Consider the following 16,922-nt stretch of genomic DNA (forward strand, 5'->3'; position numbering starts at 1 on the left):
GGATATGGAAAATACAGACTTCCATTTATGAAACCTAGAAGAGAATATAATAGTTACCCATTTTGTCTCTTGCAGCCAGTCACAACATTCAGCCACTGCACACCGATACAAACTACACAACTGTTCAGATCTATCACAGGACTACCATCTAGTCTTCCATTACCAATGCAAATGACTTAAAGCCCTCCCCTAGTTTTTACATGAATTAACTACTAACAACTTAACCCATCTCTCACACATTCCACAAGTTGGTAATCCATCTTGCTTCCAGAATAATCTTTCTGAACAATCTGTGTTCCTCACTCCAGTTACAGTATTTGAATGGCTTATCATTGCCTGTCAGGATAATGAGGGACAATGACCACACTCCTTAGGATGGTATAAAGCACCTCATTATCTAGTTTCTCACTGTATCACCTCATTACATCCATTAAGACATGGGCGGTCCACTAAGCCCAGCCATAGGCACGGTCCTCCACTAAGCCAAATTCTCTTCCCTTTACTGGAACATCCTCCTTTCCCTGCTACCAAAATCCAATCATTTTAAAAAGGGAATACTGCCATTTTCAACAGATGGACCTTGAGGCATTTTGCCAAGAGAAGTCAGTTGGACAAAGAAAGGCAAAAGCTGTATGATCACTTAAGTATAACCTACAAAAAAAATGAAATCACAGAAATGGTGGTTGCCAGACATGGGGTGGTGGGGAAATGGGGAGATGCTAGCTAATAGCAAAAAAACCCTGTAGTTCAGCTTATTATACAGAAGACAAAACTGAGACAAAGAGAAATTAAATATTTACTAAAATCAGCCTATTAATAAGAACATAATTCAGCCCTCAATTTCAATTCTACAGCCCTGTGTACTGCATGTCCAAATAATATTTAAAAGGAGGCAAACTTCCAGGCTCTGGATATCTTTTTAGAAAGCACTTTTTAGAAGTGCTTGGAAATCACTCACTCCGAAAACAGTAAAAGCTGCTGTTACCGAGAACTCTTCTCAGATCATTCACAGCAGTAAAGTTACAGGGAAAACTGCTACCCCCAGTATTGGAGAGACACGTGAACAGACAATCACAGCTTACCGGAAGGGGGACCCATCCCTACCTAGTCAAGCAAAAGTGGCTTCACTCCTCGAATTCCAAGTTATACAAGACAGTAAATCATATAAATTTTCATGAAAATCTGAGTTATGTTACCATCAAGAAAAACCCAATTCAAATCTTATTCCTACTCCCAGCACTCACCCTTAAACCACAATGCTAAAGGACAGATAAAATAATGTAAACCTTCAAGGGGGAGGGTATTGCTTAGTGGTAGATTGCATGCTTAGCATGAATGAGATTATGGGTTCAATCCCCAGTACCTCCATTAAAAGAAAAGAAACCAACCTAATTACCTCCCTGCCAAACAAATAAAAAATAAAACTCATCAAAAAATAACCAAGGGGAAAAAAACTAACATCAAGGAGAGAGATACAAGGAAAAAAAGACATTGGCTAGCAAGAAAGACAGGTAAGGAGAAAGGACGACAAAAAAGCAAAAAAAAAAAAAAAAAAAAAGTAAATTTTAGCTAGAATTCAAATGTTTCCTATTAATGTCAAGTAGAAACACTGCCCCCTGTGCTGCCACTGTCTCTCTGAGCAGCGGGTGAGGAAAGGGAGGTAATGGATAAAAGTGTTAGAAAACCTTCAGGCTTTGGTTTACAGGGAGGGTTCCTAATTGAACCTCTTTGGGGATTCAGATTCCTTACCTGCCCCAGGAGAGGAGAATGCATTACAGGGGGGATTCTGGTACCAGGAACCCAGATGAGGCTGCTGGGCCATGGGGTGCACATAAAAGAAAGGTCTGGAGTTACTGCCCTCAAAATTTTCCTTATTTCGTCACGAGTTCATTTTTCAGCTGAAAAACAGGTGCTCGTGTTAGGAGTGACAGCTGCAGTCCGCCATGTAAAATGCTGTGAAGGCAAAAAGTCATCTTCGTCCCCCATCAGAACTGCGAGCCTGGGTGCAGGTCCCAGGGAAGCGGTGCCCAGAGACCCCGGCCCACGTTGTGCTGAGCAAGTCTTGGCTCCCCAGGGAGCAGCACCTTGGGGAGATGAGGTTTTAGGGGACCCAGTGCTGGGCGCCTCACCTGGCGGCTGCAGTGGAAAGGGGGACTTAGGCCCGGGCTGCACCGCCCTTGCCCGCAGTCTCTCCAGCCTTCCCCACAGCCTCCGCCCCTGGCCGATCCCCTTCTCACTCCCAGCGTTCAGGTCCCGGGCTCCACGTCTCCTAACGCCCGATCCCCGCAGGCCAGTCTGTCCCTGAGCCGCTCACGACCCGCGCTCCCATTCAGTACGCAGACTTGCTCTAGCTGGACGTCTGGGACAGGGAGTCTCGACGGGGCGCAGACATTGCGCTTTTCGGACCTCGGAGACAGGAGGGCCTATTACGCAAGTGGCAGGCCTTTATATGCGGGGCTGGGCATGCACGTCAGACGTCGCTGCGAGCCATTCCCCCCATCCTTGCGCAAGCGCCTTGTGTGGGCCCTTGGGGCGGGGACTCCCACTCAAGGCCCTGGAAGAAGCTGGTGCTGGGCCTTGATGGAGGGGAGCAGTCCTTTGCATCCTGCGCCCAGGTGAACACCCAGGCCTCCCTTCAGCACGTCGCTTGTACAGGTAGGCGCCCTGGCCTTCGCTCTTTTAGAAACTGGAGCAATTCATGTCCCCCCTGGTTCTCCCGGACTGTCCCCTCCTCTGACTGTGTTGAGTAGTGTTGAGTTAGGTCAGGTCATGGCCACTTTTCGGAGCTCCTGTCTCCTTCCTTCCTGGGGCCTAATGTCGCTGACACTTAAGGAACAGGAGCCTGCCGAGGAGAAGCAGAGAGGAAGGAGGCCACCCTGGATGGAGGACAGACCTGAGAGGAGGAAGATTCACACAGGAGGGGTGAACAAGCCTCCTTAATGCCGCGGAGAGCAACATCTCGGGGGAGGGGGCTCTGGCAGTTAGGACCCATTGGTTGGGGCAAGTGGTGGGACGGAAAGGCGCTGGAAGTCGTCTGTGGGTGATAGACGCGCAGTTAGAACGGGAAGCTGGCACATACAGGTACTCTGTACCGGAGAGGAAGGGAAAACAAAGGACAGTATCGCGTGAACGGGAGTCGTGGAGTTGTAAGGAGGATTGTGGATTTTTCTTTTTGTTTTTGAAAGAAAGGGATTGCGGCATCTTCATCCGGGAGATGGAGAGACTGGAAGATGTTACTGACAGTGGAGAGAGAAGCGATGTTAGGAAGTTGTTCTGAGAATGGGAGAGTCTCCAAGCCTGGCTAATGTGCTTGGCCTTGGACACGAGGGAGTCTTTGAGGTCGGAGGGAGATGAAGTCCTGAAGGCAGGATTTTAAGTGCATTAGCATCTGCTGACCTATTACTATTCTTTTCAGTGAAGAGTGGCAGGAATGGTATTCTGGGGAACATTGAAAGTTTGGAAAGACTGCGTTATTGGGTAGGAAACACATTTGATCAGAAATTGCAGTTGGTGAAACAGAATAAAGGTTTTCTTTGTCATAAAGAACTCTGGAGGTAGAACTCCTGAGGGCTGGTCTGGTGGCTTCTTGGTATCCAAAGGCCCCCATCTAGTTCACTCTTTACCCCAGCATCCTTAGCACTGGCTTCCTTCTTCAACTTGCCCCTTATCCAAATACCTGTTCTAAGCAGAAAGCAGGAGGAAAACAAGGGAAATGGTGGTGGTGGTGGTGTGTGTGGGTGGGGGGCAGGGGGCAGGGCTTGGCGCACAAAGGGCACACATCAGCTTCTCCTCATTTGTCAGTGTTTTTCATTTTTAAAAAAACGCCTTTATTCTGGTATGGCTCCTGTACAGTAAACATCACGTATTTCAGATGTACCAGTGTTGTTCTTAAGGAGTGATACTAGAAGACACATGGCGCTTCAGATTATATCTTTTTGGTTATCCACAGCTGACAAGATGTATGGGAGCTCTTGTCTTTTAGCTGGGGATATTGCCACTTGGGATAAACTGGGATGCTGTGACTAAGAAAGAGTGGAGAGTAGATATTAATCTGTCACGTAACTAATGGTGTCTGTTGTGATGCGTCAGGTAATGAAAGGAGAAGTGTTCTCCCACGTCCTTCTACTCCATGTTATCCGCAGTCATCATCCTCCCTTCTTCTATTCACAGCTACATTTCTCTATAAAGGACTATAAACTCAGCCTTCTCCACCTCCTTACTCCTTCACTCACTGAAAATCCAGATTTTGTTACCATCAGGTCCACTCATCCACCCTCACCAAGGACACTAATAAACCTCTTGCTGCTAAATCGCATGGAAACTTTCCAGTTCATATCACTAAACCTCACCTCCCAGGTACCAGCCTAACTGGCTGCCCCTCTACTGGCCTTTCTTGAAGTCTTTTACTGACTCTCCTCCCAAGTTTCTCTCTTTAATGTTCACATTCTCCGGGTTATGGCCCTAAATTTTTCTTCATCTTATTGTACCTTCTCTCTGCATTTTCACCCATTCTCAGGGCTTCTAATACAGTCTTTATACTGGTCACACCCAAATTTCTATCTCCAATCTTTGTACTAGATATTTGTATCTCAGCGGAAGACTTTTGTTGTTGCTAGGACATGCACACATGATGATTTTTGTATATACCCTTGGGGGGAAGCAACATCCCAGCATAGTGTTAATGTCTACAAGTGGCAGACCAGTTGGGAAGCACTAGAGCTGCATGGGTGGACAGTATGTTATTTAAAGAATAAGTATGGCTTTTAACCCAGCCAAGCAGGTGGAGTTGTTGTAGGTTTGAAATTATTCTCTCTGGCAGTATTTTTGAGTATAACTACTTTATGTTGGCAAATGGTTGGGGAACTGTAAGACTTAACAATCGTTAGGCTGAGGGCAGACTGTGCAATCGTTTAGAAACCCTGAAATACATCCTCTGAATAGAAGGCCTTTCCACTTGCCCCTGCTGGGAGGTCAGGGTCCAGATTCTCCTTAGAAATAATGTATTAGTTGTCCTGTGTAGTTTGATATCTCCTACATGTCTTCTTTCCCTTCATAATTTTCCTCTTTCACCTTTCCCTCTGGATTCCACTGTTTTCATTATAGGCAAGAGAAATAGATGAGGAATTAACTACTATTAATAAAAATAGATAAAAAACCAATTTTTATCTTTATAGCACAGGGAACTATATTCAATATGTTATAATAACCTTGGAGAAAAAAATATGAAAATAAATATATGTATGTATATGTATGACTTGGATATTATGCTGAACACGAGATTGACACATTGTAACTGACTATACTTCAATTTAAAAAAAAAAACAAAGATATCATCAAAAAAATGGATGCGGAAAAATGGACTATTTGTATATACACTGAACATAGAGTTGTTATAATGTTTGCCTTTTTAGAGTCAAAAGAACTATCTGGTTCATTCTATTTTGAGCTTTTTACAAAAAAGCTTATGCCTGTAAATTATTAAACAAATACAGAACTTAAAGAGTGATGACAGAACTAAATATTTTAAAGATCAATTGAAAAATACAAAGCTGCAAGGAGTGCTGTGGTTGAATTGTGTCCTTTTAAAAATCCTGTTGAATTCAAACCCCCAGCACCCCAGACTGTAACTGTATTTGGAGTTAGGGCTTTTAATGAGGTCATTAAGGTAAAATGAGAGCATATGATTTGCCTAATCTGGTATAACTAGTGGCTTTCTAAGAAGATGAGATGAAGGACCCAGAGTGTGCAAGTACAAAGGAAGATCATGTGTAGACCATCTGCAAGTCCTGGAGAGCCCATAAGAAGACATCAAAGCTGCTGATGCCATGAACTTGGACCTGGAGACACCAGAACCGTGAGAAAATAAATGACTGTTGTTTGACCCACCTCGTCTGTAGTATTCCTTCTGGCAGCCCTTAATAGAAGGCACTTAATAGAAGGAGGCACTTAATAGAAGAATAGGATGGTGTGTTGTTTTGGGTGCCACAATATGGAACAGGAAACAACTTTTCTAACAACCAAATGAAGTCAGCATGATTTCTGTATTCTGGTATGAATGGCTTTCATTTCCAATAAGAAGGAATGTGATTGTTCTTTTATATTATATCTAAACATAGATTTCATAATTCAAAATATATTTACTAGCTCTACTCCCCCATCAAACCTATGCTTTTCAACAAATGAAGCAATACCTCAAGACATTTTTCTATGAATTTCAGCAAATTAATATGTCAGAAGCATCATAAACTTATACTTTCTTTAGAACAGTAAGAAATATAGTTGACTTTTCTAAATATTTCTTGGTAAGAAAACAACCTTAAAAGTTAGGGTGTAATTATGGCAACTCATTATAGGACACATTATTTTTAAAAGCAAGCCTTTTTTGTTTCACTTCTGAAAGCTTTCCCTCAACATGCTTAGTCATAGGTTGCTAACTTTGTCCATTTTCATTATTGTTAACTTCAGACAAACAGCCTTCATCAAGTTCTCCTGTTTTTTTCTTTTTTAATGGAGGTACTGGGGATTGAACCCAGGACCTTGTGCATGCTAGGCATGAGTTCTACCACTGAGCTATATACACTCCCTTAAGTTCTCATCCAACTGTGGACAATCACTCAAGTGCTTTGAATAAAAACACTTTCTTTCATTTTAAAGGAAAGCATTTCTTTATGATAAATATACACACCATGAATTATATCTTAAAGCAAAATTGATTAAGCATGTATAATTTTGAGAAGAAAATTTCTATATTAACTATAATTGTCTTTTATGATCCTATGTGAAACTATAAATCTAAATGATTGGAAACATGATTTTTTTTTTTAAATATGGAATGCTTCACGAATTTGCGTGTCATCCTTGCTCAGGGGCCATGCTAATCTTCTCTGTAGAAACATGATTTTTTTAAATGACATTGGTAAATCTAGATTTAGGTTGGGCAAATTCTCTCTTTTGGAGCATGTGGGTGACATTTATACAAGAAACCAAAACCCATAATCTTTGGAGTCCAACAGATTGAAATTCTACGAGCATGATTTAGCACCTGTGTCCTTTGGAAACCAACTAAGTCCCCCTCAGTTTTGTCTTTGTAAAGACTGCAGTTTGTCCTGTGTCAGTGAGCTGCTGAGATCAAATGTCTCACATAGCTAGTGCTGAGATGGTACATCACAAGTCCTCAAAAAATGTCTGTTCTCTCTCTCATTTCAAAGTGAAGAAAGGTAAAATAGGGGAGGACAAGTCCAACTAAAGAAGAACCAGAGGACTGAATTACAGGCCCATTTGTGCCACTACCTACCTATGTGTTCTCTGGCAACTATGTAACTTCTCTGCTTTGATTCTTCATTTGGAATGAAGGTAATCAACCTTCTGGGTTATGGATATGGTGGATGTGAGTGCCCCTTGGTTCTTTTAAATTACAATACAAACATCATATAGGCATGGATTCAAAAAGAGCTTATGGAATACTGCAGCATAATAAAAATATAGATTTGGTTTTGTCTCTTGTTCCTGGCACAGATCTCCTAAAACCCTTGGACTTTCCTGAGTGATGGAAAAGAATCTTATTTTCCTAACAAGCCCTTTTGGAGTACCCTCTAGTTTATGCTAATAAGGAATTCAAGGGGAGGAACCTAGCTAGCTAGAGGGTGGAGGCCAATCACTAGAAAAACTAAGCAAGATTAGAGGGTTTGAACTTCCCCAGAGGGGAATGGTGCTGGAGACTGAGTTCAATAAAACCTTGAACAAGGAGATTAGGAGAGCTTTCAAGCTGGTGAATTCTTTTTCCCCCAGATTTGACTGTTTCCATAATAGGCAAGAGAAATGGGATGAAGAAAATGGGGCTCTTTGTCTGTACACTGATGTGATGGGAAGGCAATGCACCAAGAGAGGGCGGGGAAGCTCTGTGCCCTGCCCTCACCCCCCAAACCTTGTCTTAGGTATTCCTATACCTTTTGAGTGCTTGTAGCTGGACTAAGAATAAAATTGACACACGACAGAATAATGGGAGAAGTAGAAACAGAATATAATTCATGAACATGGAGGTGCCATAGAAGTGGGACCTAAGAAGTGTCCAAAGCAGGCAGCTTTTACACTTTGGAGACAAAGAAACAGTAACTCTGTGAGGCATACACAGGACAAAGAATCTTAGGCTTTGGGTGCTTAATTAATGAAGAATCTAAATAGAGGTTGGGCTCAAGGTAGTAAATTTAAGGAGTAACAAGGTTGTTGATGGAGGCTTCCCAGACCTGAAACCCCATCTCCGAGGATAAGGGCATCCATCTACCTCAGGCTGCAGGGAGCGCAACTTTCACGTGGGACATTTATTTCCTGCTTTTCAAGGAAACAGAAGAGGTTCAGAGTTTTCTTTTTGCATTGTTTGCTTCTCAAGCAACTTCAGTTAAAAATATTATTTTGGGGCAGCTCACCCCGAGGCCCAAGAGTTCTCTCCTCCAAAACTTTCCCGGAAATTTCACATATTAAAAGCTGTGCTGGTGGATGTGGAGAGAGATACCGAGTTAGTAGCTGAGGGGTAAGAGTTCTAAAAAATAGAAAAGAACATAGATTAGAATGAGGATGAACTGAGAAGACCAAATCAAAGCACAATTCCTCACCCCCCATTAAACCAGTCTCCTACTCCTGGGAATAGCTCAGCCCAATAAAAGGGTGAACTTTGTTTATCTGATGGAAAATAGTAACCCTTTCACGGACTTAAGTTAGATACTACTTGTGTCCTGTTTGATTTACAAAGAAATAGCATTTCTCACCAATCAGTGATTGTACGAACTCTTCCTGGTTGAGTGTCCATGTGTTCAGAGCATGTTGATTTTGGAGCAGCACTGATGTTAGGCTGTTATCTTATGACTGGAGTATTTTCAAGGTTTGCATAGTGGTACTGAACTCTTGTTTGCGTATGATGTTCCATTATCATGGAGAAATTCAAGATTGCTTTTTCAGTTTGTAATCTCCCAAGCTTGGGAATAAGTTTCCTTAACACTGAGAAGAAGTTGGAGTTGTGGTACACATGCAGATTTTCCAACATTTCTCAACTGGCAGGCTAGTGTGGCACAACTTCATGAACAAAGGAGCCCAAGTTTGTAAATGAACTCTAAATTAAGTGCTACCTTTCTGAATTTTGTATTTTAAAAAGATGGCCTGGATAAGATTTCCTGGAGCAGACCAGGTAGAACACTTTCATCTCAAGGCATAGCAGGAGAAATGCAAGGTCCTCCTAAGAGGAGTTTTGATCTCTGAAGGCTAGAATATTTTTTAAAATGAGACTTTTAAGAGGAAAGAGGTTTTGGGAGTGGTAAATAGGATTGGTGGGCTTTGAATTGTTTGTGGAGTCACACCTCTGGTACTGAAGACTAGATTAGTAAAACAAGAACAGATGTTTTTAAGCTGTTCCTCAAAGAATTGGGTGACCACCTAAATGGTATCAAAGGACTGACAGACCCATCCACTTTTTTGGAATGTTTTTCTTTCTCTCCTTTAGTTGGGGGAAGGTCCTTCAAAAAGAATTCCTGTGAGGCTCTGAATATCAGCTATGATCAGTTTGGTCATCTTGATAATCCATTTACAAACACTTCTGAGGATTCTTCCTGGGTTTAAGAAATTCTTTAACTGTGGCCCTCAGTTTGGCCTTTGATCTGAAGAGGCTTGTCTATAGCCTCAGGTGGCTCTTTTTCTAAAGGTGACAGTCATAGTCATCAGAGTGGAAAGGCAATTCAGGCAGGATCACTAGAATGAGTACTCAGATAAAGGAGGATGGAGGGGAGCAGTAGCTACATCCGTTTTATAGTCTTTCGTATTAGGTACCTTTTATATCCACCTTTCATTAGCCTTCTACAGCAAATCCTTCAATGAGGCTATTTTGGAATTTTGAGGCCTTTTGGGGCTTTTGCGTACCAATTAAAATAGGTAAAATTGTTTCAGATGAGTGCTTTCTAAAATTTTAACAATTTTGAAATCTTTCCAATGCAAAGATGCACGGAGCTAACCCTACAAATATTTTCTCCCAGTGATGTAATTTTAGACAAGAAAAACCTCTTACCAGTCTTGTTTCCAGCAGACACTGCAGGCAGGGATCCAGGAGACTGACATGGCGAGAATTCTTACCTTCTGCCAGCTTTCTCTAAATGTGCGGGCAAAAATCAGTTTTGGAGTGCCAGGTGAACCCCATTTTGGCCAAATGAGGGAGACATTTCCTTTAATTCCCCATTGAGTAACTACTTGCAAGATCAGTTCCCTAAGTGTTACTCATGAACCCAGCTGGGATCCCCATAGGTGGCTGTCTGCCAGGGAGCTGTTTTGTTTGGCTTTGGAGGCACAGTTTCCCATGACTAATTTGGTAGTCTAATTCAGATACCAGATAGGGTCTGGACAACTTTCTGAGGACAGTGCAGTGGATCGGATGTGTGCTGCTTCTGAGTCTAGCTCCCCAAGAAGTTACCTTTGGGTTAGTTTGACTCTTAGCATTTCGGTGTCTCCCTCTGAGAGTCTGAAACTGCCATGGAGCTCTGAGCCAAGATGATCAGTCTCTGTTCTGCTCCCCAGAAGAACAGTATTTATTTAATGCTTGTAGTGGGGTTCCCTGTAGGACCACTGAACATCTTGAGTGGTTGTCAGACACTTTTGCTAGGGTCTCAGTCACCGGAGGTCACCTTGTGGCCAGAAGGAGCAAATACCCCTTGTTCTTGGGAGCTGAATAATTTTCTCTCATTTCACTAGCAAAGGCTTTGTTCAGACCATATAGCAACCCCTTTTCCAATTTAAGCCAGATTTAACAAAAAGCCAGCCGTTTAGTTTCCTTGGGCCTCCCTTGCAGGTCCTCCTAGTTCCTTGCCTAAGAAATGCACTGGTGCCCCTTAAGTCTCCAAGTCTTATGTAAAAACAGCTCAAATAAAATTTTAGGATCATTACTTAAAAACAATGAGATCTGGATATCAAGAGAACTCAGTGGAACACCTGAATAGTACGGAGAAGCTGGCAGGACTCAAAGGGCCATGCTGTCACTGACCACCAGTTCGGGGTAGACTCCAGGTGTCCTCTGGTCAGTGTCTATATCCTGCTGACTGTACTATACAAATGCCAACCAAAAGAGCATCAATAGTCGATCTGAGAAAAAAATTATATATATATAATAATAAAATATATATATGATCCTCTCCTGAGGATTATAACCCAGGAGACAGTCTTTCAAAAAGTTCTGAGGACTGTGCCACCCATTACAAGTCAAAGCACACTCGTAAACGCTTTTGAGATAAAGGGTTATATATCAGATGACATGCTGACAGTTGACACAGTCCAGATCGGCAGGCACAAAGCAAGTAGTAATCTTACAAGATTAAGAAAGACTCTTATCTTTTTAAAAACATTTTTTTCATGATTTAAGCAAGATTTTTTATTAGTGATGTTAAAAAAAAATAATGAAAGACGGTGCATTCCCAAGAATTAGGAGCGGGCCAATCCAAGAGAGGAAAAATGGCTTCTTTTTTTTTTTTTTTAATTGAAGCATAGTCAGTTACAACGTGTCAATTTCTGGTGTACAGGACAATGTCCCAGTCATGCATATATATACATATATTCGTTTTCATATTCTTTTCCATTAAATTTATTTATTATATAAATTTATTATCATTTATTACAAAATATTGAACATAGTTCCCTGTGCTATACAGAAGAAACTTTTTGAAAACTTATTTTTATATATAGTGGCTGACATTTCTAAGTCTCAAACTCCCAGATTTATCCCTTTCCACCCCCTTTCCCTGGTAGCCATAAGATTATTTAATATGTCTGCAAGGCTGTTTCTGTTTTATAGATGAGTTCATAGTGCCTTTTTTTTTCTTTCTTTTCTTTTTTTCAGATTTCACATATGAGTAATATCCTATGGTATCTTTCTGTTTCCAGCTTACTTGAACTAGAATAACAATCTCCAGGTCCATCCATGTTGCTGCAAATGGCATTATTTTATTCTTTTTTATGGCTGAGTAGTATTCCATTGTATAAATATACCACAACTAGGACTCTTTTCTTTTAAGGAGGTCTGGTTATGGTTAATGCACATGCACGATGCACACTAAAGGGGTGGGAGAAGGCCCAGATGGGCAGAGAAAAATTTTATGTTCACAACATTCTTGTCATAAAATACACATTTTATGTCATTACCCCTTTGGATCTTTGGCTTTACTCATGTTGGGCCCCTGTGAGAATACCCTTTTCTCCAAACGTCTCTTCACTTGGTTTACTTCTACTCAGACTTCAAGAGTAGGTTCAAGTGTCATTTCCTTTTGAAAGTCCTGCAAGGTCTCCAAGCCCTCTACCACTGCTCAATACTTACATGTGACAGGTCATGGAGACTTCAAAGTGCTTTTCCATTATACTGTCTTGAACAGCTGCTCCCTTCTTTAACAAAAACAAAAACAAAAACAAAAACAAAACCAAAACCAAAAACAAAACAGCCCCAAACATGCTATGCAAAGTCCTGCTTTCAAGGGAGACAAATTCTGTTGCACTGCTGGATGAGGAACTAGTTTGGGCTGTTACCGGCACCACCATCCTCTGAATATCTCTTTTTTTTCCTCAAAGCTATAAACTGTTGTTAGATATTTTCAAGAATATTGTTCCTGAGTTTTTTTGTGAGCCATGCATTTATTATTATAAATGAGTTAATGATTTAATTGATAATTATGTAGAAAGGAGTGAACAAAAAGAAACCCAAATACAGACCAATGGTGAAGACGGGTGGCATAACTGTCGTATTTAATGAAAATGTATTCTTGAAATGCTGAGGTCCAACATGGAACATAATTAGTCTGTTTCCTTAATGGAAACTGTTTCTACAGGTTAAGAATATACACAAATCATATTCTAATATTGATTTTATAGATGTAAGTTTGCTATTATTAATTGAGTAACAATAGAACCATTAAACAAATATAAATAAATATATAAGGAACAGAGTGAAGCACTGGTCAACTATGAACACATGTGATGAGGCATAATACATTATGATTAACATTGAAAACAGTGATGCCCATTAAATAAATGGATGGTGCGGAGGGGTGAGGGAGGGATAAATTAGGAGTTTAGGATTGACAGACACAAACTACTATGTACAGAACAGATAAACAACAGATTCTTACTGTATAGCACAGGGAACTATATTCACTGGCTTGTAGTAACTTGTAATGAAAAGGAATATGAGGAGGGAGGCATAGCTCAGTGGTAGAGCACGTGCCTAGCTTGCCTGAGGTACTGAGTTCAATCTCCAGTACCTCTATTGAAAAATCAAATAAATAAACCTAATTACCTCCCCCCTGCAAAAAAATGAGAAAAAAAAGAAAAATACTATGTATATATGTGTAAACGTGTATAACTGAATCACCATGCTGTACACCAGAATCTAAGACAACATTGTAAATCAACTATACTTGAATTTTAAAAAAATTTAAAAAAGAAATAAATGGATAAAAGTCTCACCTCTTTGAAGTAGGTCTTAAAGATTCTGATAAAGAAGATTCAGTTTTATTGATATGGGTCAGTTTCAAGATTGAGTTTTATCTTTTGAGAGAGTAAACATTATACATATTAAATAAAAGAAAACAAAAAAGATTAAAAAGATAAAAAAGAGAAAACAAAAAAGATAATAAAAGATTAAAATTATACATATGAAGAAAAGATAATCCATACCTAAATACTAAGTAATGAAATACATAAAGCAAGGATTAATGGCGATTAGGTGACTGAATATCTCAAGAGTGTGGCTGGATGGTCAATTGACCCTTAAAGGAGTGATGAAATTAGGCTCTGGCTGTTAACAGGCAGACGCTCCGGGAGCCCCAGCATGGTCCTGGTGTCCTGTGAGTCCCACTCCGACATCTCTAAGTGGTGGAGCTGGCACTCGAGCTCAAGTCAGCCTCCTGCCCAAATCCATGCTCTGTCTGCTGTAGTCACAGGAGAGTGAGGGCATTTCACATGGCACTGGGGCAGAGAATAGCTGGAAAAAGGACTGAATCTCTTGTATCCAAGGTTAATCCTGATTGAATCTTCAGTTGTTATTAAACATTTCATTGTTGAATCTAAGGAAAACAATCATGTATGACATCAGCTGGCCACCGGAGGGCACTGTGGAACAGGCCAGTAGTTGCTGAAGCTAAGGGTTTTTAGTTTGCCCCAGATCTGCATTCTAAATCAGATTCTTGTCTTCCACTCTGCTGTACTTACTTTTGGGGTCACACCACAAGGTCAGGTAAAGGGTTGAATCTAGACTATTTCACACTTATTTTTGAAAAGCAATAATCTTTTCCTTCCTATTTTCTACATGAGGTGTGTATGTGTGTGTATGTATGTATGTATATATATAATTGTAAAAAACTGTCTGTAAGTATATAATACTGTGGATAAAAACTTGGGCTCTAGAATCAGACTCACCTGGAGTCTGATCCCGATCAGTCATTTATTAGTTGTGTGAATTTGGGTGGCTACTTAATGTCCCTGGTTTCAATTCCCTCCCAAATTTGTAAATTGGGAAAAAATAACCACCTCTCAGGGTTGTAAAAACTAAGCCAATGTATGTAAAGAATGCAGTATAGTTTCCAAGCATTTGGTGAGTGCTCAATAAACGGCGTTATTATTACTACTGTTTAATGAGCCTCCCAATCAACTTATTTTTGTGGCTTTTCTGTCACAGCAATTCCATTTCAACAATTCAAGCTAACTCCCACTTAGTCTAGAAGCTTTCACCCAGGAATTGAGCTAAGGGAGGTCATGTAAGAATCATGCACAAATGCACAAGATTCTGGCAGTGAGATGGGAATGAAGTGGCAGAGTGTGTGAGGGACACTGCCCAGAAGCAAGAAGGAGTGTCTGGCAGTTGTGGGGCTGCTGCCTCTAGCCTAGCCCACCTACCTGGCCATCTGCATGTGAGAAATAAACGATCTTCTTAATCCACTTGGTTAAGCCTGACTGCTACAGGCACAAATGTGAAATACAGCATCCTAGTGAACTAGATTAGACCACACAGAGGACTTCTCTCGCCCAGGCTAGAGGCTGACTTGCTCTTAGATTCAGAACAGGTTGAAGACAAGCCAGGATTTTCCCAAGCAAAAATGGCAACAGCCTTGCCCAGGGATTTCCTGCTCTTAGTGCCCTCAGCGCCTGGTTCTCAGAAGGCTGGGCAAGACTGCATGGATGAAACGAATCCAAGAGTCATCTGGCATTAATTTTATCAGCTCATTTACATTTCTTTTTCCAGCAAGCCTTTTAAAGAACCGTTTCATTATGAAAACATTCAAACATCGACAGCATCTCCATGTTCAGATTCAACGATTATCACCATCATGCCATATCTGCTTCATCTTTCACCCTCCTTCCTTCCTCCTTCTTTTTCTCTGCCCTTCCTCTCTTTCTCTTTTGATTTTTCTTTTGGCTGTAGTCTTTTAAACCAAATCTCTATGCCAGACATAATGCCAGCACTTGACCCCTGTTGTCTAATTTACTACAAAAAATGCAAATCCTCCATCGCTGGAGGTTCTTGGAGGGGAATACACCTTGCTCAAATTCATATCCTTAATGCTTTTCACAGGGCTGCCAGCAGTATAGACACCCATTAAACGCCTGTGAATGAATGGAACTGTTGCCCCCAGTGGTGAAACATGAGACCAAGGTGATGGTTGCTAAGAGCTTCTTGGGTGGGGCAAAGGATTTTATATGGGATCCAATCTCCTCCAGGAGATGAAAGAATAATCCCAGCTCATGTTGCCCTGGAGAGGGAAGGAGGAGTCTCCTTCAGAGACTCACTGGGGAAATCATCTGCTGGTGACCTTGCTAAAATTATCCACTCCTTTGGTGTAACACAGTCCCCACGCTGGAAAACACTGCCACATACGTCACCTGAACTCTTTAAAGCTTGCTCCTCCTGCAGGCAAAGTCTCTCCACTTAACAGGTACTGAATTCCTTTAATCCCTAGCCCTGGAATGTGTTCCCCTGGAGAGAGGTAACATAAGTAGGTTTCTGCACTGGCTTGTTCTACATCAGTCTCTCCTCATATAAACCCAAAGCAGCACGATGTGAAAAGGACTTTGTGTTAAGTGGATGTGTTTTAAGGAGTGGTTTCCATGTAGTCAGGGTTTGGGTGCTATTTTAGTCTTAGTAAAAGATACCTTGGCAAACAGTCAGGTCTTTTTCATCCTTTTTCTGGGAGGACTGGGGCTTTCTGAAGTTCCCAAGAATTTAAATTTGGGCCTTTTGATCTAAGGGAAATGTTCTGAGAGGTGAAGAGGCACTGCACTGGACTCTCTTCATGTGTCAGGAGAGAAGACTGTGAGGTTTTGGAGTTAACCACGCTTGGTTTGAGTCTTGGCTGTGTCAATTCCTAGACATTTGAGATGGATGAGTTACTTCCCTTTCCATGTCTGTTTCTGTGTACATGTATGTGTATGTGTACCCGTGTGTGTTTAGAGAATTGGGAAGACGTTCTGTACATCACAGGACAGTGTTGCGCATCGTCATGAGACAGTGTATGTACAGAACTTGGCCTTTAGTAGGTATTCAGCACAAGTTGAATCTTGTCCTTTCCAGAACCACTGCTGGGAGCTGGCCGAGGGCACAGTGTGGCCCAGACCACTCCTCCCCTGTTGCTGATTGAATCTAGATGAAATCTAGTTAGAATGGCCACCAGGAACATCTGAGAGGGGAGACTGTGGTTCAGGTGTGGAAGCTGAGGGGTTTGCCTGCAGAGTGGGCTCCGGGAACTGCAGTGGGTGCTGTCAGCACCCCCTGTAATACCCCCTGGTCACTTGTAACTCGGGCAAAGTTTTCCACATCACATCCATGACCTCCTGCCTTAAGCACATGGTTCTTTCTGCTTAGAGGTTTCCTCTGGCCTGGAAAGCATGCTGTGTTCTTCCTCAGGGCTTTGTTG

General features: G+C 41.5%; 1 non-coding gene across 1 annotated transcript; it reads right to left on the bottom strand.

Moving 5' to 3' along the window:
- Positions 1-6,821: 6,821 nt before the first annotated feature.
- LOC140697604 (U6 spliceosomal RNA) lies at positions 6,822-6,923 on the bottom strand. The gene has a single exon (XR_012074763.1). It is a non-coding gene; the product is annotated as a U6 spliceosomal RNA (small nuclear RNA).
- Between the last annotated feature and the right edge of the window lie 9,999 nt (positions 6,924-16,922).

This window comes from Vicugna pacos, chromosome 7, assembly GCF_048564905.1.
Source record: "Vicugna pacos chromosome 7, VicPac4, whole genome shotgun sequence".
NCBI lineage: Eukaryota > Metazoa > Chordata > Mammalia > Artiodactyla > Camelidae > Vicugna > Vicugna pacos.